A 20,772-nucleotide genomic window follows, 5' to 3' on the forward strand; every position below is an offset into this window, starting at 1 on the left:
TTGCTGAAAAATCTGATTTTTGCTGAAAAATCTTACCTATTTTACATGATGTGTTATCTACTTAAAAAGAAATAGAAAAAAATTTTAAAAATGAGAAAAATATGAAAGAGAAAACAAAAAGAAACAAATGTGTAATGAAATCTTCTGTAACTTTGGATTTAAGAGGTAACTGATCTTTTTAAAAGGAGAACTCATTTACTTTGTGCCTGTTCTGATGGCCTGGATCCATCTTACTGACTGACCCCAGCATTCTTTTTTTAAAGACACTGGGTTTTGTTTCCAATATTAAGATTTATTTTTTTAAATTGGTGTTGAAGCAATAGGAGGATGAGAGATGGATTGTGCACGACTGTGTCTTGAGAACAAAAACATTGCAGTTTGAAACTTGGACCTAAAGTAATTAAAATGAAACTTAGAAATCCCAGTGCATTGTGTGACAGCAGCTTTTCCTATAGGATGTGCAGCATCACAAAGACTTCATCAGTGGGGTTGGGAGTGCTTGGAGCTTTGTCCTGTGCCACTCTGGGATGCCATGAACCAGGACTTCACCTGCCACCAGCCCAGGTCACCCTCTGCCACCGCAGCTCCTTGGACCTTGTGTCCCCAAAGCAGACACAAAGTGTTTCTGCTGCTCCCCCTTTGCACAAACCCACAGAGAGCTGGGATTTTTCCAAGTCTCGTCTCTCCATTGGGCCATATTCCCAAAGAACCAGCAGCACATCCTGATGAATACGGCAAGTTACGTGGATGGTTGTCAGCTCCACTTCCTGCCTAGAAATCCTGAAACTGCTTCTAAATGCTGCTCCTTCAGCTCCTGGACACCTTCTCACACAGAGCTGGGAAAAAAAATCCCCTGGCCACCAGCTAAAAGGTGAGTTATGCCAAAGTTAGAGTACTGTGGGAAATCTCTGTCCCTCCCTGTCCTTTTAATGTATCTGTACATGGGGGTGTGCCTGGATGTGTCTTGTGCACAAAGGAAGGAGCGTGCAAGCAACGGGACTGACACTTTCAGTGTCCATGCTATTCCATACCCATGGGTACAGAGACATTATGGAAACCCTGGCACAGACAGGGCCTTCTGTCCATGGGTAGAGACATCCTAGAGCCCCTGGCACACACAGAGCCTTCTGTCCATGGATACAGAGACATCCAAGAGCCCCTGGCACACACAGAGCCTTCTGTCCATGGGTACAGAGACATCCAAGAGCCCCTGGCACACACAGGCCTGGCAGCACAGGCTGCTTTCCCCACAGGCTGCAGGAGATGAGAACACAACATTTGCCAACACTGACTGAAAGCCACAGCTCCGGGTGCTCCCCGTGAACCCCAGCTCTGGGACCACTGTCTGCCCCATGCTTCAGGGGCTGCAGTGGGAGCCCGGCTGGGCTCTGCCCTGGGGCCATCCTGCAGGGACAGCTGCAAACAGGGAGCATTCCCTTGCCACAAAGAGCCAAGCCATGGCTGCAGGGCAGCTGCTCCAGCCCGGAGTGCACTGCTGAGTGCTGTGCTCTGGGGCTGGGGCTCCCCGCACAGGGGACTGGACTGGTGTGCCACAGGAGACAGAGAAGCTGCAGCTTCAGCATAACTGAGGTGGGTGTGTGGGCTGGGCAGAGTGGGGAGGCTCAAGGGGATTCACAGAGCTCATCCTGCTGCAAGGACGAGGAAAAGGGAGTGGGAGCTCAGCAGTGAGGAGAGCTGAGGGCTGGAAAGCAGCTCTGAATGACACTAAAATCCCACTGGAGCTCTGAGACATTGCTGCTCCTCAGCCAGTGACAGGATGAGTCCCTAAGCCTGGGGCTCGGCCTTCCTCATGGTGAGGGGCACCAAGGAAGGCAACAGTGTGATGGAGACTGCCATGGGCTGGGAACTCACTGGGGGACAAGAGGGAGCAGTTGGGAAGTAAAAGGCAGGTGGGGGAGAGAACAGTTCAGAGAAGGGCTGAGATACAGCTTGAGCAAGCTGCAAAATGTCATTTGGGGTCATCCCAGACTGATTTCATTTCAGAAGCTATTGAACAAGTTTAATTTTTGGGTGGTGTCATGTTTGCCCTTGGAGGTGTACACTCTGCAAACTTGAGCTGTGTTGCTGAAATGCTCAAGCAGGTCTGTGCTGCAGGTCACCCCATTTCTTCTTTGGCTGATTGCGGCCCGGTGCTGAGCTCCAGCAGAGCGTTGGCAGAGCCCAGAGCAGCCTCAGCACCCGCAGAGCCCGGCTGCAAGGAGAGAAACCAGAAAGCGCCCGTCAGCTGAAGGCTCCTGTCCCCTTGTCCCAGCCGCCCGCAGTGCCCAGGCCATGCTGGCCGTGCCCAGAGCTGTGCCCAGAGCTGCCCATCCCTGCTGCCTGTGGGAGCAGAGCAGGAGGGCAGGACATGTGCCCAGCCTGCAGCCGGCCACGGCACATCCAGCCCTCAGCAGCTGCCCAGAGCAGGATGCTCCTGTGCTCGCTGCCATCTCCCCAAAGCTCTGATCCCACCATGCCAAGCAGACCGGACCCACCTCACGCCATCCTCCGCTGGAAGAAAAGCTGGTCCCAAACGATGTCCTCAGCCTTCTCCAAGGGCACGGCCCATCCACGCCACAGCTGCACCCAAGCATTTCTCCATCCAAACTGGACCCCACCTGGAACGCTTCCTCTAGAAAAACACACAACAAATTATTGAAAATAGATTACAGACAAAAAGGGGAACAAGAAAAAAGGTCAAAAATCTTATCTCTGTCAGGGGATTAAGGAAGGCCCAACCCCTGCATGCCCGGGAAAAACCCACCCACAGGTGAGGGAAGGCCAGGCTTTCTCCCTTCCCCCTGCACTGCCCTCCAAAATAACGGTGATCCCAAAGCAAACAGGGGCAGTGGAGCAGCCCAAGCCCTTCCTTGCCTGCAAAGCAAAGCAGCCCCTGCACAGGTTCTGGAGTCCCACCTCTGCTCCCACCATGGGGGTTTCTTTGTGTCGGGCTGGCTGCCCCAGCCCCAGCCCGGGGCACGGTGGGTGCTGGGGCTGTTGGCAGGGCCAGGAGCCCACTCCCATTTCATCAGCACCCCAGCCCATCCCCCCAGCCCTGCCAAAAGCAGCCTGGCAGCCGACTGAAGGATCAGCTGCATCCTCCCCAGCAAAGGGGGAACCTTTGGTTCCCGGCCAGGCTGTGCAATGCCCAAATCTGGGAGCATCCCCCTGCGTGTGGACTCACCTGCAAATTCCCTGTGGAGCCTGGCTTTGGAGAAGGCGCCAGAATCAAAGTCCATCATCTTCAGCTGCCGGTGACCAGGTGGAGGAAGAGGTTGTCATTTTTGATGTCGTCCTCACTGTCCCCAGCAGCAGCAGCCCCACCTGGTACAGCTTCTCCAGGGCCGCCTCCTCCTTCCCTGAGGTGAGCCCAGGCTGTCAAGGTTCTGCCCAGGGCCCCAGCTGTCAGGGAACCAGGACAAGCAAAACCAGCTCAGATGGTGGCCACCAGTGCTGGGCAGAGCAGCTCAGCTCCAGCACAAGGGCTGCGTGTTCCCATCTGATGACCCCTGGGCAGTGACACAGGCAGGACAAAACCAGTCTGGTTGGCTTTGCCACTGATTGCCAGGACAAGTGTGGAGCTGTTACCTGCCAGGCCCCTGGATCCAACTGTGCACGTTGATCTCTCCCATCTTCTAGGGCAGAAGACCACCCTGCACCCATGGATCACGGAAAAGCTCTTCTAAGGACGGCCTGTCCGAGGGCTGCATGGACAAACACCTCTTAATGAGATCCTGGCACTCTGGGGAAACAAACCAGAAATCACCAGTCAGTTGGAGAAGTTGCCCCCCTGTTCCCATGCACAGGCCATGCTGGGTGTGCCCAGAGCTGGGCCTAAACTTCCCCATGGATTCTGTGTTTGGAGGAGAGCAGGAGAGCAGGACATGTGCCACCTCCTCAGCAGCTGCCAGAGCAGGATGCTCATGAGCTGCTGCTGTCTCCCAGCACTGGTATTGCCCCCATGGCCAGAGATGAGGACCCACCTTGAGAGAGCCGTCGTGGGAACAAGATCCGCCCCCAGATGATCTCCTGGCCCCTCCTGAACGGGTGCTTCCCCATGACCAGGTGGTACAGCAGGAGGCCCAGGGACCAGATCGTCGCTGCCTCGCCGTGGTAGCGTTGGTGCTGGATCCACTCTGGTGGGCTGTAGGACAGGGTTCCTGTGGAACACAGACAGAGTTCATCAGGGGGACGCTGCTGCTCCCAGAGCCTGGCCCCAGCACCCCATGGCATGTGGGGGCTGCCCCAGTGGCACACAGGGTGACTGCTGCCCTCTCACCAGCACCTGGGACTTGTGTACAGACTTGGGGCTGGAAAAGAAGCCACTGGTGTTGGAAGAGGGCAGCAGAAATCCTGGGAAGGCCCAACCATGACACACAAAAGCAAAACTCATCCAGTGGTGGAGAAAGCCCGCTCTACTCCCCGCCTGCACGGCCCCCCAAAAATGTTAACCAGTCAATGCAAACAATGGGAGCAGAGCAGTCCAAGCCCTTCTCGCCTGCACACCAAACCATCCAGGGCACAGGGTCAGACGCCCCTCTCTGCTACCCCCACTGGGGTTTTTGTCAGGCTGGCTGCCCCAGCTCCAGCCTTAGCCCAGGCCACAGTGGGTGCTGAAGGCTGTCGGCAGGGCTGGAGCTGGCCCCCCTCACACCCCCACCCAAATCAGCTTGGCTCCAGCATTAATCCCATCCTGGTTGCAATAGGGGGAGCCCTGGGGCTGCACCCCGGCTGGGCCATGAGATGCCCAGGAGCATCCCCCGGCAGAGCTCACCTGCAAACTGGGTGTAGGCTGTGTCTTGGAGGAAGGCGCCACAGCCAAAGTCAATCAGTTTCAGCTGCCCGGTGGCCAGGTCGAGCAGGATGTTCTCAGGCTTGATGTCCCTGTGCAGGACCCCACAGCTGGTGCAGTGCCGCACGGCCTCCAGCACCTGGCGGAACAGCCCCCGCGCCTCCTCCTCCGGCAGGAACCTCCGCTCCGCCAGGAAACCCGACAGCTCCTGGCACCGCTCCGGACGCTCCAGCACCAGCACGACGCTGTCAGGGAGCTCAAGCCACTCCAGGAGCTGAATGACACCAGTGCAGCCAGAGGACACCTTGTCCAGCAGCACGACCTCCAGGGGTGCGCTGGTGCCGTCGGGCTGCGGGAGGAACGCGATGCCGTCAGTGGGGCTGATGCCGTGCCAGGGCTGGGGAACCCCTCAGCCAGCCCGGGATGCTCTGCATGCCCCGCTCAGCCCATGCCCGCTCTCCCTGCAGGGCTCCCGGCGGCTCCCACCCTGCCGGGCCCCGGCTCCTCGCCACCCGGCACGGCCCGGCTTCTGCCGCTGGCCCCGCTCACTCACCAGCTCGCCCCAGTGCCGGACGCGGTTCCGTGGCACCCTTTTGATGGCCACCTGCAAGCAAGAGAGAGCAGTGGGTTGAGCGCGCCGCCCGCCCCGCCGGGCCCCATCCTCCTCCTCCTCCGCCCCCTCCGCCTCCTCCTCCTCCTCCTGCTAATCCTCCTCCTCCTCCGCCCCCTCCACCTCCTCCTCCTCCGCCTTCCCCCTCCTCCTCCTGCTAATCCTCCTCCTCCTCCGCCCCCTTCTCCTGCGCCCACCGCCGGCCCCGCCGCTCACCGGGGCGCCGTCCGAGACCCGCGTGGCTGCGAAGACGCTGCCGAAGCCGCCGCTGCCCAGCAGCGAACCCAGCCGGTACCGCTCCTGCAGGGCCTCCTCCTGCGCCTTCCCTGCGGGCGGGACGGGGCTGTCAGCGCTCGGCCCGGGGCCAGGAGCGGCCCCCGAGCGCCCCCCGAGCGCCCCGGGCCGGCCCTCCCCAGGCGTTCTGTCCCTGGAACGGGACAGCGGCGGCTCGGGGCCGACGGCCGCGCTGCCGAGCGGCGGAGCTCGGGCCGGGGAAGCCGCAGCGGGGGCGGCGGGAGCGGCCGCGCCGCGTGTGTCCTCCGCGGGGCCCGGGAGGAGCCGGGGCCGGGGCCGGGACTGGAGCCCACGTCGGGGCCGGGGCCGGGCTCGGGCCAGGCGGAGCCAGAGGGCGGCGGTGCCGCCCGAGCTCCAGGCACTGATGCCCGCCCAGCAGCGCCACCGCCAGCACGACCAGAGCCGGGCGGAGACGAGACCCCGGCGGGACGGCCGGGGACGGGGACGGGGATGAGGACGGGGCAGCCCCGCCGGGGGCCGGGGGCGGGCTGGGGACATGGCCCGGCAGGGGGAGAGGGAGACTGGGAGAGGAGGGGACAACGGGAAAGGGAGAGCGGGAGAGGGTGCGGGACAGCAGGAGAGGGAGAGGAGATGCGAGAGGGCACTCAATAGAGTATGTGCTGCCGCTGCCGCTGCTGCTGCCGCTGCTGCCGCTGCTGCCGCTGCTGCCGCTGCAACTGAAGCTCCGGGGCCGTTTGTCCCCGTGTCCGTTTTTCCGTTGCCCGCTCGCCCCCGCGCCCAGCCCCCCGCTCCCCGGGGGCAGCCCCTGAGCCTGTCCAAACACGGGAACTTTGCCCTGGTCAGCCCCGACCCAGAGTCTGGACTCCTACACAGGGGAACAGGAATCCCCTCGGTCGCTGCCATGCATTGTCCCCGCTGAGGATCAAACCCTATCGGGGCACATTCCCTGAGTGCAGAATTTGTACCTGACCCAAGCACTGCACTTACCTCTCCAGCAATGATTAAAAAATAAAAATCTAAAGTCTGTGAGACTCTCCGATAAAAACAGAATGTTACAAATGTTGAGTAGAGGCAACTGCACGTTGTAGTTGGCATCTTAATATAATAAAATTTTTTTTTATTTTTTCTATTTTACAAATCCTGAAAGCATGTTTCCTTAACTGCCAGTACTATTTAGTTTATTGTCAGCTGTGTAGAAGTCAAATCATAACTTTCAAAATAATTCAGGCTAATGCAGTTTAGTAATGCTTAAAAAATGTCTACTTCATACGGCAGCTGGGCTTTGATCAAATCTGTTTGCTGTATATCCAATGGCATATTTTACTAAAATTCCTTTCATCAACGTATGGCCTCATTATTTGATGCACTGTCAGTGAACTCTGTGCAGCACAGTCTGCAGGATTTCATATATAAACTACACTATAGGGAAAGACATGCCGGAAGGATTTTAATTTCCACTTTCAACAAATTGATTTAAAAATTCATTACTATATTCTTGAAGTCTACTGGAGACGGGTTTTTTTAATGCATTGTCCACCTAATTTTGGATCAACATTTTGTGCAGCTAAAATGTAAAGTGATACACATATGAACGTGTACACTGCACAGCAGTGATCATCTGTTGGCCCAATAACCCAGTTATTTTATTGTTAGACTGAACACATTTGCTTTCTTCCTGGTTTTTTTAAACACTTGATTTCATTTAAATTTGGAGTATATGTGACAGAGAATCAGCAGAGTCTCTATAAAAAATCCCACTTGTGAGCTTACACAAGTCATTGACTCAATGGGGACCTGCTCCTCTTGATGGGTTTCCCTCAGGTACTCATCATCACAGCATCTGAGCACTTTAAAAGCTTTAATGTCTCCATTCTCTACCCTCTATCCTTGTTAGAGGTAGCTGGATTTCTTTTAATGCTGCCATAGGAGATGACATCCCTTGGATAACATCACACTAGCCGTCAGGACCAGTACCCACATCCCCCTAGTCACACAGCCAACCTTCTCCACAGGGACAACAGACTTGGAACTCCTGCAGGGAGATCCATGACTCACATACCACTTTTTACAGTGTTTTATTTGTGATTTAAGTGCTTGTGCAAACTGCAGAAAATTACAAGCAATCACAGTTTCATTTTCTATAAAGAACTTCACAGAGCTGTGTAAGGAAAAACACACTGCCAGTATGGGTTCAGACAGCAGGTCATCAAAGCTTTAACAGCCCTGTGTCCTCTGATCATCAATTTTACCATTTTCAAGGGTTACAACATGCTGCTATCTATTCAGAGCTTCAAAAACCTTTCTGTTTGTGACACAGCAGGAATCACTTTATATTTGGTGCAACAGTTGTTTTGCTATTTTTAAGCTGCTTTATGAGGGGTGCTATCATGACAGTTCCTGGAATCTGAAACAGCCCTACTGAAAAAGAAACCAAGAATTCATGCATCACCTCCTCCATTCAACACAGAAATACTTCCACTTTAGTTTAAAATCACAATAACTTTCCTGTGTCTTGTGAGGACACAGTGTGCAAGGATGAATCAGTATTTCACTGAAAAAAAGGAAAAAATTTAGATGGTTAACCAGTTAGTTTCCATAACCAGAAGTCCAACATTAAAAAGGCAGGATGTAAAACACTTCTCATTTCCTTTTCCCCTAAGTCATTTGTCCCCTAAGATGATGAGGCAATCTCAATCTTGAGGGACTTCTGAGGTTTCATTCCTCAGGGAATGAAAGGATTGTCAACACTGGAACAGGAGCTCAGAGAAATTGTGGATTCTCCATCTTTGCAGACATTTGAAGCTTGACTGGACATAGCTCTAAGCAATCTAATCCAAAGCTGAAGTTATCCATCCTTCGAAATACAAATAAAATCATATGACTTCCTCATGTCTCCTTCAATCCTAATTTTTCTACTATTTCCTTTAGCAGTTAATGGACAAATTAATAACTGAACTGAATCACACACTGAAGGTCTTGCTCAACATCCAACACCCTTCCACTTAAACTTGGATGTCTGACAGCCATCAAATGACTTTTTCTACTCTCTAGTGACCTTATCTTCCCAAAGACTCTTCTGATAAGGGCAATGTCTACCTGAGCTGCTTACGAATTAACTACTTCACTATTAAAATCTGACTGAAAACAGGATCACTTGTCTTTTATAACACTGTCCAAAAGCTGAAGCAATTCAAGAACTGATCCATAGGCAGATAATCAACCCCTGTACCAAGAACAGCAATGTGTGCATAGGACAAGTGGAGTACACACAGCATAGGTACAGGCACTGCATTAGCTGTATCACTTAATTCAGTATCTCACAGCTTCCACGTACAGTTCACCCACATGGTCCTGGTTTGCCCATCCCGTGAAAACTAAGCCCACAGCTGAGTGTCACAGTTATTAACATGGTATGTGAAATAAGGCTTTTGCCTGCACGGAGACAAGAGGGGGATTTATTCCAAGATTTCCCCACTGGAGTCTGAAGAAGTTGGGTGAAAAATGCCACTGGATGAATTATTGACACCCAAACCACGCCAATGACTTCTGCTCGCCCAGCACACAAGACCATCTGTGTGTTCCCTCCTGACCTCTCTTTTCTATCCAGATCAGCAGCTCTTTCCTGCCAGTCTATTATGTCCCAGTGACACCAGGAAGTGGAAGCCATTGTAGTTACCACATTAAATATTTCTCAACATTGCAGGGAAAAAAACTACTAGAAAGGAATTGGGCTGCATGCTGGCTTAGCTAGAAAAAGAAATGTGGTGGAGAAGATTAAGCTGTGTTTCTATAGCCACAGCTGAGCAGGTGGCAAAGACCCATCACTGGTGCTTGTTCCATAGAGGATTCCACTCCCTGGCAAAACAGTTACTCCTCAAAGAAACCAGGGCTTGAAGATATCCAGGACTCTGCCTGTCAGATGAGCCTTGTGTAAGTTTATGAAGTCTTGGGGTCACTATGATTAACTACCTTCCTTAAGCTGTTCCCCACCAGGCTTTAGTGCTTTTAAACCACTGACCCCTTGAATTAAAGAGGGAGATTTCTCTTTTCACAGCTGTGACTCAACACAGGAAGGAATTCAGAGACATCTGAAAACAAAGCCAGGCAGAATTAAAAACAAAATCCTTTAATGACAGATTTAGCAAGTGATGGGCACAGCTGGAGCTTACAAATACAACTAAGCAAATGAGCATGCATTATACAATAACCTTACATAGACAGATCCTATGAAGGGCAATTTCCTCACAAGGAATTGCAAAAACCTAACTGCTATGAATAAATCATCAGAAAAACTAGATATTGGCTGTTCAAAAGGAATCTGAGTCTTCGGATCCTTTACCAAACTAAATGGTAACCACCCCTAAAATATGTGACAACCAATTAAGAAACTAAAGCCTTCACTTTTAGTTATTGTCTATTTAAATCACAATACAAAATCAAAATTCCTGTGCCTAGAGAAGAATAAAACACTATTAAGGTAGTTTTCAAAACTTATATAATACCTTTCGTACATTCAACTTAAAATATAACAGTAACTAGTACATACATCATGGAGTCATTGTAAAGAAAATGTGTGCCTACTATTTCTGCTGGGGAAACTGATGCTAAATGTACTCACTAGATATTCTAGGAGGAATTGAAGTGAAAAAAAGAAGTGGAATTAGATAGTAACAGCTAATTATCAGTGTCACTATCTTAAACATGGCATGCTTCTTTCTACCCAGTCAAATGGGCTACATGACACAGCAGACTACTTTTAAGAAGTAAGCACAAGTTTGCCGATGAACTTTATAAAGTGCAACAAATATCTTGAAGATAATCACGCATGAGGAGTTGACCACCTCCACACAGTACTGCAAAGCAAAACAACAATGACTACTGAAAATTCTATTTCCCTTATCTGCCTAGCTGGGGTATGTGACATGCATTAATGGCACGGGGAATAATGTACTTGCACTCAGACCCTGGACTGACTGATGTCAAATGAAGTTCAACCATTCATATTAATGGGGATCAGCATTTGTCCGAGGGAATGGAAGCCTCTCGGACCTCAGGGTCATGAATTGACAAGCTATCGAACATTTTCTCTGTAGTGCTGACCATCCTCCATCCCCACTGAGCTCAGCTGTCTGGACTCTTAGTCCCGCTCCAGCTGCTTTGTGCTCCTCCTGAGGCACAGAAAGAGCTCATTACAGATTCTTTCTGTGTAATGTGCAATGAGGGCTGAGGTCTCACAACTCCCTTTCTAGGAAATGCAGAATAGTCACATTTCTCCGGACCCCAAGAAAAACAGAGACATACATGCAAACTGTGAGTTTTGTTATTCTGGAGATCTGTAATTGACTAAGCCAGATGGTGACAGAAGTGCCATTAATGCAAAAAAAAAAAAAAACCAAAAAAAAAAACAAACCCAAAAAACCCCAAACCCAAACCACTGAAAATATCTCCTCAAAAGAACAAAGATGACTAATAACTTGTACCAAGAAAATGACTGTTAAATTGCTATTGTCTCACACCACTAATACACTGGCAGGATGCAAAAAGCAGTTTTTCTTACAGATAGATTTTCTGGAAAAATACCTTCTCGCAGAACTTATTCTTGAATGGTTTCAGGATATCTATAAACTCATGGGTTGTAGTCATGCTAATGATCAGCAAGCAGTAACTTCAGATAGCTGATAAAAGTCTGTAGCTGATATTACCCAGTAAAACATTAAAACAGGCAAAAGAAACCACTGCAGCAGAGTTTTGGTCTTCTTAATATCAAGTAGAGCAATTCTGGGAGTAAGGACAGTTATAATTTTCACCATCATCATTAATCCTAATAAAATTAAGAAGGGCAATAGTAACAATGATAACCGTAACTTTTTTCCTAAACTTTTTTGGCAACAAAAAGTCTGCCAGATGCAAATTTAAATTTTATGGATGATAAGAAAGTCAGCTGTTTCTAGTGACTTTTACAAGTTATAACCCAGCTCTGGTAGTCAGGACATGCAGAGTGAGTGAATTCAAAAAGCCCACTCAAGCCCTGGCATCTCTGTTTCTTTAGAGGCACCTCAACCACACTCTTGTTTTTCAGAGGAGTTTGTGCAGACATTAAAAACCATAATGCAATAAAAAGAGAAGAATTCAGCATGCAAGGCCAACCCCAATGAAGGATGAGACAAATGAAAAAAACAAGATTAAAGTAAGTGCATAAAAAATTTCAGTATCATGAGTCACTAAACTGACCCATGAACTATAACTTGACCATGTCTCCTTTAATTGTTCCACATAAGGATCTGCTTTCTGAAAAAGAAGAATATCTTTAGCAGACATAGTGCTACAGCCGTTTTTTCCTTTATCAATAGTATATGCGTACTGTAGTGCAAGTTACGGAACTTAAGTTCTACCACAGAAAGAAGCATGTAGGATGAAGGAGACAGACAGCTAGACCAGAAAATGCCTTCTATATGTACCTGGTGAACTACCAGTAGAAGTCACCACAAAACAATGACGATCTATTCCTGACGGTAATATAAGGTGAAATATAAAAGCTAAAAAGGCAAGACTGCAAACTTAGGCAGTCAGTAACTGAGAAAGTATTCACATTTGATATTCTTTCAGCATTAAAGTGGTCTCTCATTTTTCTTTCCTTAGCAATATGGATCACAAAACATATTACTGATTTTCTACATTTAAGCAGTTCTGGGTTTTCTCCACCTTCAACATTAATTTCCTGTTCCAGAAAAATCCTCTCACACAACAACTTGTTACTTAAATAAGAATATAAAAATGTTTGTAATGGCAAAACTAAAGGCTCATCCAGTCTAGTGGTCTCTTTTCAACAGCAAGAAGAAAAAATATAGAACATTTATATACGATATTTCCCTACCCTTAGTGCCCCCCCTCCTCTCCATCTATTTTCAGCTCAGGAGATTTCCTGAGCCTATTGTGGCCTGTCTATTTTGCAACCCCCAAGTAGATATCACTTTCAAGTACTTGTCCAGCATCCCTCTGAGCCCTTGTAAAATTCTTGCATCTGCAACACCATCTGGCAAACAAGTTTATATGTCTGCTACCCAGTGTGTGAAGAACCACTTCCAATACCAATAGTGCAATGTGATAATGTATTAATTTCCCCTCATACACCACCACCTTCATAACATTAGCCAGAAAGTAGCTCCCATTGGGCAATAAAAAAAGGAAAATTCGGATTTAGTTTGATGCTCATCCAACTGTTTCAACATTAGCTGCATGACACATGCTACCTCATTATTTATTTTGTATAATTGTCTCACGGAGTGAGTGGGAAATTAAGTGAAAATTGGTCAAGAGAAAGTTAAGAAGGTGATAGTAGTCATCAGTTCTAATGAGTGTTTGCTGCCAAAGAGAAATATCTTGCTATGGTCACTGCACAAGACGAGATATTTCACGACTAAATCTTTGGTGAGAATCCAGGATCAGCTTTGAACAAACTAAGTTCAATTCAACAGAGTAAGCATTTGCCAAGGCTGGCAAACATGGGGCAAAATCAGAGCTGAGATCAGTGAAAGACAAACCCTTCAGTTTCACAGCCATCAGTGGCTCAGGATTGGTAGCAGAAGGGTTCCCACACATGAACTGGTGAGTACCTGCAGGCAGATAGGATGGAAAAGGCATCCCAGCACCCAGCAGCTGGGGAGATCTGTCACATCTCTCCTTGACAAGGCCCTTTGCCTCTCTCACGCTGCAGTAAAATTCACTTTTAGTTTACTGAAATGACCAGGATTTCTCATATTCACAACTTTTACTCTAATAAAGGCAGCATGGAGGTGAAGCGTTTTACTTTTGCACCAGTTGATAATGTATCTTTAAAATCTGCTTTCAAAATTACTGAATAATTTAAGAAATGTGCTTTAAGATTTATGTTATAAACTGACTATGAGGAAGTAAGAGTTATAAGCTCTCTTAATCTTCAGGTTTCAAGGTGTGAGTGATGTAAGAAACATCATCTTGCAATACAGAACAGTAAAATTGTGAAGATTTATGCCTTCCGTTGAAACATCTGGTCTTACCTGCCCTTGGTGCCAGAATGGCAGACTGGATGAGCTGCTTGTTTATTCCAGCCAGGCATTTCCCTGACTCCTGGACTTTATGTTAAGGCATGATGAACATCTTACTCCCACTGGAGAATTTTTACTCTCATGAAGTCAATAGGTCAGAACTTTTGAAATTTACAGCTCGTGAAAGGGATTCCTCCTTTGAGTTTGTTAGATTCTAGTGCATCAGTAGACAAATATAAATACTTAAAACAATTGTACTTTATGTACTCCATACTTGTGCTTCATACAGGCATAGGCATTAATTTAAAGGCCTGTCAGAATGCAACTTCATTAGCAACAGAGTGAATCATGAGGGGTAGGAAATATCCAAAAGGATTGCATCTCACAGAACTACAACAGTAAGCCCTATCAAAAAGTTCCTTTTGTTTTACAACCACAATAAACTTTTCAATTCAGTATTATAAACTGTAATTATCCTGGAGGATCAAACTAGTTGTATTTACTTACTTAGAATTCAGAATAATTTCATTCTTTTTACTACATCTATCAAAAGTCAAATTTTGAGTTAGCAGTGGATCACGATAATGTAAAGGCATTTCTGTTACTGCCTAATGAGTTTCAGAATTGTTTCAAAAAATACACACATTCAAAAGTTCCATAACTTCATCAAAAACTCACATTGAAGCAATGATGAAAAGCATTCAATTTTCTGAAAAAAAGTCTCCACTAGGTTTTAAAACAGAAAAATTATACTGCCTTTTTCAATTACAGCTACTTGTAAGATTTTCCAGAGGTAGCTACAGTTTGGCTTTGACCCTACTATTGCAAAGTGCCAGAAATACCAAATTATAGCAGGGAAAATGTTGTGTCTGCACACATGTATGTGTTTGTCTACAGTCTGCATGAGCAACTGAAAAACATCCAACATACACACATAGCAAATCGCGTAATTAAAACTTACTGTTATGCAGAAGAAAATGAGCATTTAAGTAGAAAATAATGGAAGGACAGCAGAGATTTCTCAGTACTAAACCATAATGCTTCATTTAATGAGTAATCCCTGGAGCATATGGATGTTTACGTCGCTCTGGGCAAGCTCAAGTGCATACACAGACAATTACAATGCTTCAGCTGATGTATGATACCTTGTTAGGCTGCTGTAATGCAGTGACATTCTTTCATGGCCTTACAGAGTGCATTTCTGTATTTGCTTCCATGCCAATACAACCTTTGTCTTTGCAAGATTAAGTGGCTGCATGTTCAAAGTTAGAATGCCTGAATCTGAATACACAAAGCCCTGGAAACTTAAAAGCTGGAAACCCTGTCTGCAATCTCTCTGACTTTGGCAGGTACATTGTCTGCATCCACTCTGCCTTCAGAAAAATAAAATATTAGTAAATTTTTTAAAAAGGACAAGATTTTGCAATAGGAAAATCACAATACAATTTGGTTGCATTGCATCTTACATGAATAATTGCTGGACAGCAGACTTATTTACATGATCCATTGAATACAATTTTTAAAAAATTAATATGTAGATACAGGCTGGAGATTAAGAGTAAATGCTGGCCAATGGCTTCAGAAAGACTCCAGGTTTTGCCTTGGGAGAATGGCAAAAGGAGAAAATATATTGCTAAAGCCTCTCTTCCCACCTCTTTTATACTGCTGCCTCTTGTCAGAATGTAGGATGCAAAGTTCTGAGACTGGTATTTGGCAAAAGCACAGCTTAAATTATTAAAAAAAAAAAAAAGAGGGAAAAGAAAATCTAATGAAACTGCTTTGGTCAATCACACAGAGCTATTGAACACCTCCTTAATGTTGTTAGTCTTCACTTCTCCATGAATTTTGTGAAAGCTGAAGGCAGTACTTCAAACTATTAATCTTCTATGCTTTTAGACTCTATATACAAATCTTATTTTTCTAGTCCATATTACCGGACAAGGAAAGTTAAAATACAGAGATTATAAACTCTACTGCTTGGTCATATGGGGAACTCTAGAACCTCAGAAATGCCCACACTTCTGTATTTCTTTCTATGTATTTGATCCAAAATTCTGGCTATCAGTGTGAAAGGAATTTTAAAGTTCTTCTATTAATAACAATCTAAAGATAGAAAAGATTCACGATTCACAAAAAAGTAACCCACGCACACTCAGATACACACACAGTATAGATGGTTGTGCTTTGTTCCACAAGAAACTCTTGTGATTCACAGCACCTGAGTATGAGTTTCCAGGTTTCCATGAACTTAAATATTAAAAACATAATGCATTTAAGAAATTTCTTCCTTTTTTTTTTTTTTTTTTTTTTTTTAATGAAGCCAAATGTAGCAATCAATGGTCATCTATGTTCTGGTTGGCATATTTCACACAAGAGACCCTTGATAATAAACCATGGCTGAAATATCAAAATTCCTTCAAATACTTACCTCTGTTAATGGTAAAAACAGCTGCACTCAAAATCTGCTGCCCTTGATATCACTTACATTCCCACAGGAATATAAATCTCCATGTTTCAAAAAAGGTATTCATCTCAGGGCTCTGGAGAAACACACAGCTTGTTTGTTTGATGCTGCCTGATAGGATTATTGGGTTAACATGATGAAATAGACTCTTTTTTTTCCATGAAGCTTATCTAGTCTCACATAATTAATCTGAAAACAGGCCAAAAGAAAAAACAGGAAGAGAGATACAACAAATTCAGAGCTCAAATATGGTCATTTGGGCCACTGCAGATCTTCAATAGAAGCAATTTAGGACGAGACATGGGAATACAGAAAAAGAAACACAATGAAGAGAGACTACTGAAGGCTGTTTCCTATCTGTTAGAAATCAAAGAGGATCAGAGCAAAAATGAAATTGTCTTGTAGCTGAGGTAATAATGTACCTAATGATCTTGAAATGAAATGTTTAAAAAGCTATATTTCTACCTTTCATTTTAAAAGATGTGCATTTTAATCCCATGAGTAATCCAACAATGATAATTGCAAAACTGTAACATATAATTAAATTCAAACCCAAGATCTATTCCACCCTTGAATCGAAATTATTCCTTTCATCATAGTAAAGGCCTGTTGTTTTTAAAAGCTAGTGTCTATATTTATTTCATTTAATTCATAAGCCCCTAGTTATTACTGTAATTTTACTCATACGCCGGTTATCTAATGTGTAATGCTATAGCTGTTTGAAGTGTATTTTCCAAAACCAGAACAGAACTAAGACCCAGAGACACATCACTACCTCTTGCAGAAATGTCACTCATGCTATGAATAAAGCATAAGCTTAGAAAAACATCATTACCCACCAAACAAATAGCATTTACTCAACCAAACCCATGTGTCTGGAGCTGCGCTCCCGAGCTAATTGGAGGCAGATTCTTGTGCCATGCCACAGGACGCAACAGCTGAGAAACCTCTCGAGCTGGTCATGGAGAGCTCAGCACGCTGTGCAAGGGGAATTGCCAAACTCTGGGACAGGAGGCAGGGCCAGAAATCCCAGAAAGCAGGGTGTGGATATTCTCAGTTCAGTCAGAGAGAAAAAGAGAAGGTTTTCTAACCAGGCGAGAGCCTGGGAGACAGTTGGGAAAGAATGTAAATAATTCTCTAATCTATCTTGTTGTTCACATTGTTTATAGATAGGTTCTGCCACCGTGCGTCATTCACTGCACACCAGTGGTGTGAGATGTTTTTACTCTAAGACCAATGAAATCAGTCCACACGATGTTCTCTATAAATGGAGCAGTGCATTTGAAATAGATTGGAGTTCGTTCTCTTTGCCTTTGATTTGGAGTCATTTTCGTTCCCGTCCTGCTCTACAGTGACAAGTGAGCAGATGCAAAGATAACCTTTGGTTGGAAGGTTCATCCAGAGGCCACCTTTGGCTCAGGGCCTCACTCAGGGCTGTTGTCCAGGCCTTGGCACTTCAGGGACGTGGTTTAGTGCTGGGCTCGACACTGCTGGGTGACCGGCTGGACTGGATGAGCTCAGAGGTCTTTTCCAACAGAAAGGATTCTGTGATTCCATGATTCCATCTGCTGCATTCAGCCAGGTCCATGTTAGCAGCATTCATTTGCTCACAAAGTCTCCTCAGGCCCAGCTCTTGAGGCCTGAGGCTTCAGCTCCTTCAGCTCCTGGTGCTCAGCTGCTCGTGCTGAACGAGACACTCGGAGAGAAGAGCACAGTCCATCCAATTCCTTCTGGGACACGGAGAGGGGAGGCTGTGCAAACAGGAGCAGTGTTTGGTGTGGCCTCCTCTCTGCCCTGCACGCCTTTCAGCGCTTTGAAGCAGCCAAGAGCTTTCTCCAAGAGTGCAATGGAGCAGCTGTTCCTGCTGCCGGGTCTGGCTCTCTCCAGTCTCTGACCTTGCCTGCTTTTGTCCCTCTTGCTGTGCCCTCTGCTCCCCCAGGGCTCGGTGGCTGCTGCCCAGGACTGTGGGACTGGCACAGATCCCGTGGTTGAGACCCTCCTTTCTCTGCCCTTGGAGCTGCCTGGGCACAGCAGCCTTTTCCATCTGGAAGCTCCCCATGGACAGGGAGTCCCCAGCCCCGCTCCTTGCACAAGCTCCAGGAGCCCAGGGCTGCCATCTCAAGTCCCTGCTGGCCCTGGGGGCTCCCAGGTGGGCACAAGTGGGGCAGCACAGCCAGCAGGGAGCCTGTGAGTCTCTTCCAGCCCTGTCTGCTCTGAGTTTGGGCCTTGGAGCCTCAGGTGGCCAAAGGCAGCTGCTGCTGGTCCCTGTGTGTGCCCGTGTTCAGCGGTGCTGCTCCATCAGTCTGTGCCCAGCCACGGGGAAAAGCCTCAGCCCTGCAGGGCCAGGAGCTGCCGGGCTCTGCCTGAGCAGCTCAGCCAGAGGGAAGGGAGCTGCTCCCCACGGGAACCAGGAGCAAAGGGCTGGAGCACCTCGCTCTGGGGCAGAGCCCAACTTCTGTGAGGGAGTAACAGAGTTATTCACGTGCACTGGTGTGTCAGCACTGCAGGTGCTGTGCCTGCAAACACATTCGGGATGTGCAAAAGAATTCTGCAACTCTTGGCTGGATCAGGATGTCAGCAGTGCTGAACTCCAGCTTAGTCCAAAGCAAACACTTGACACCTCTTCTCATATCTGCTAGATTTTTTACCGCAGGGTATCCAGAGAAAATTAAACAGAGGAGTAAATATTTTCATTGTTTATCAGAAATGTATCTTATTTTGCTGTAAATCTTATTTTTGCTGAAAAATCTGATTTTTGCTGAAAAATCTTACCTATTTTACATGATGTGTTATCTACTTAAAAAGAAATAGAAAAAAATTTTAAAAATGAGAAAAATATGAAAGAGAAAACAAAAAGAAACAAATGTGTAATGAAATCTTCTGTAACTTTGTATTTAAGAGGTAACTGATCTTTTTAAAAGGAGAACTCATTTACTTTGTGCCTGTTCTGATGGCCTGGATCCATCTTACTGACTGACCCCAGCATTCTTTTTTTAAAGACATTGGGTTTTGTTTCCAATATTAAGATTTATTTTTTTAAATTGGTGTTGAAGCAATAGGAGGATGAGAGATGGATTGTGCACGACTGTGTCTTGAGAACAAAAACATTGCAGTTTGAAACTTGGACCTAAAGTAATTAAAATGAAACTTAGAAATCCCAGTGCATTGTGTGACAGCAGCTTTTCCTATAGGATGTGCAGCATCACAAAGACTTCATCAGTGGGGTTGGGAGTGCTTGGAGCTTTGTCCTGTGCCACTCTGGGATGCCATGAACCAGGACTTCACCTGCCACCAGCCCAGGTCACCCTCTGCCACCGCAGCTCCTTGGACCTTGTGTCCCCAAAGCAGACACAAAGTGTTTCTGCTGCTCCCCCTTTGCACAAACCCACAGAGAGCTGGGATTTTTCCAAGTCTCGTCTCTCCATTGGGCCATATTCCCAAAGAACCAGCAGCACATCCTGATGAATACGGCAAGTTACGTGGATGGTTGTCAGCTCCACTTCCTGCCTAGAAATCCTGAAACTGCTTCTAAATGCTGCTCCTTCAGCTCCTGGACACCTTCTCACACAGAGCTGGGAAAAAAAATCCCCTGGCCACCAGCTAAAAGGTGAGTTATGCCAAAGTTAGAGTACTGTGGGAAATCTCTGTCCCTCCCTGTCCTTTTAATGTATCTGTACATGGGGGTGTGCCTGGATGTGTCTTGTGCACAAAGGAAGGAGCGTGCAAGCAACGGGACTGACACTTTCAGTGTCCATGCTATTCCATACCCATGGGTACAGAGACATTATGGAAACCCTGGCACAGACAGGGCCTTCTGTCCATGGGTAGAGACATCCTAGAGCCCCTGGCACACACAGAGCCTTCTGTCCATGGATACAGAGACATCCAAGAGCCCCTGGCACACACAGAGCCTTCTGTCCATGGATACAGAGACATCCAAGAGCCCCTGGCACACACAGAGCCTTCTGTCCATGGGTAGAGACATCCTAGAGCCCCTGGCACACACAGAGCCTTCTGTCCATGGGTACAGAGACATCCAAGAGCCCCTGGCACACACAGGCCTGGCACACACAAGCCTGGCAACACAGGTTGCTTTCCCCACAGGCTGCAGGAGATGAGAACACAACAATTGCCAACACTGACTGAAAGCCACAGCTCCGGGTGCTCCCCGTGAACCCCAGCTCTGGGACCACTGTCTGCCCCATGCTTCAGGGGCTGCAGTGGGAGCCCGGCTGGGCTCTGCCCTGGGGCCATCCTGCAGGGACAGCTGCAAACAGGGAGCATTCCCTTGCCACAAAGAGCCAAGCCATGGCTGCAGGGCAGCTGCTCCAGCCCGGAGTGCACTGCCGAGTGCTGTGCTCTGGGGCTGGGGCTCCCCGCACAGGGGACTGGACTGGTGTGCCACAGGAGACAGAGAAGCTGCAGCTTCAGCATAACTGAGGTGGGTGCGTGGGCTGGGAAGAGTGGGGAGGCTCAAGGGGATTCACAGAGCTCATCCTGCTGCAAGGACGAGGAAAAGGGAGTGGGAACTCAGCAGTGAGGACAGCTTAGGGCAGAAGAGGAGCTCTGAATGACACTAAAATCCCACTGGAGCTCTGAGACATTGCTGCTCCTCAGCCAGTGACAG

At 47.5% G+C, this 20,772-nt stretch overlaps 2 pseudogenes; one reads left to right on the forward strand and one right to left on the reverse strand.

The window, feature by feature from the left end:
- The window catches only part of LOC137467236 (zinc finger protein 252-like), a 158,569-nt pseudogene that overhangs the window by 34,529 nt on the left and 103,268 nt on the right, over positions 1-20,772 (forward strand).
- LOC137467237 (serine/threonine-protein kinase pim-1-like) lies at positions 3,615-5,720 on the reverse strand (annotated as a pseudogene).

This window comes from Anomalospiza imberbis, unplaced genomic scaffold (genome assembly GCF_031753505.1).
Source record: "Anomalospiza imberbis isolate Cuckoo-Finch-1a 21T00152 unplaced genomic scaffold, ASM3175350v1 scaffold_55, whole genome shotgun sequence".
NCBI lineage: Eukaryota > Metazoa > Chordata > Aves > Passeriformes > Viduidae > Anomalospiza > Anomalospiza imberbis.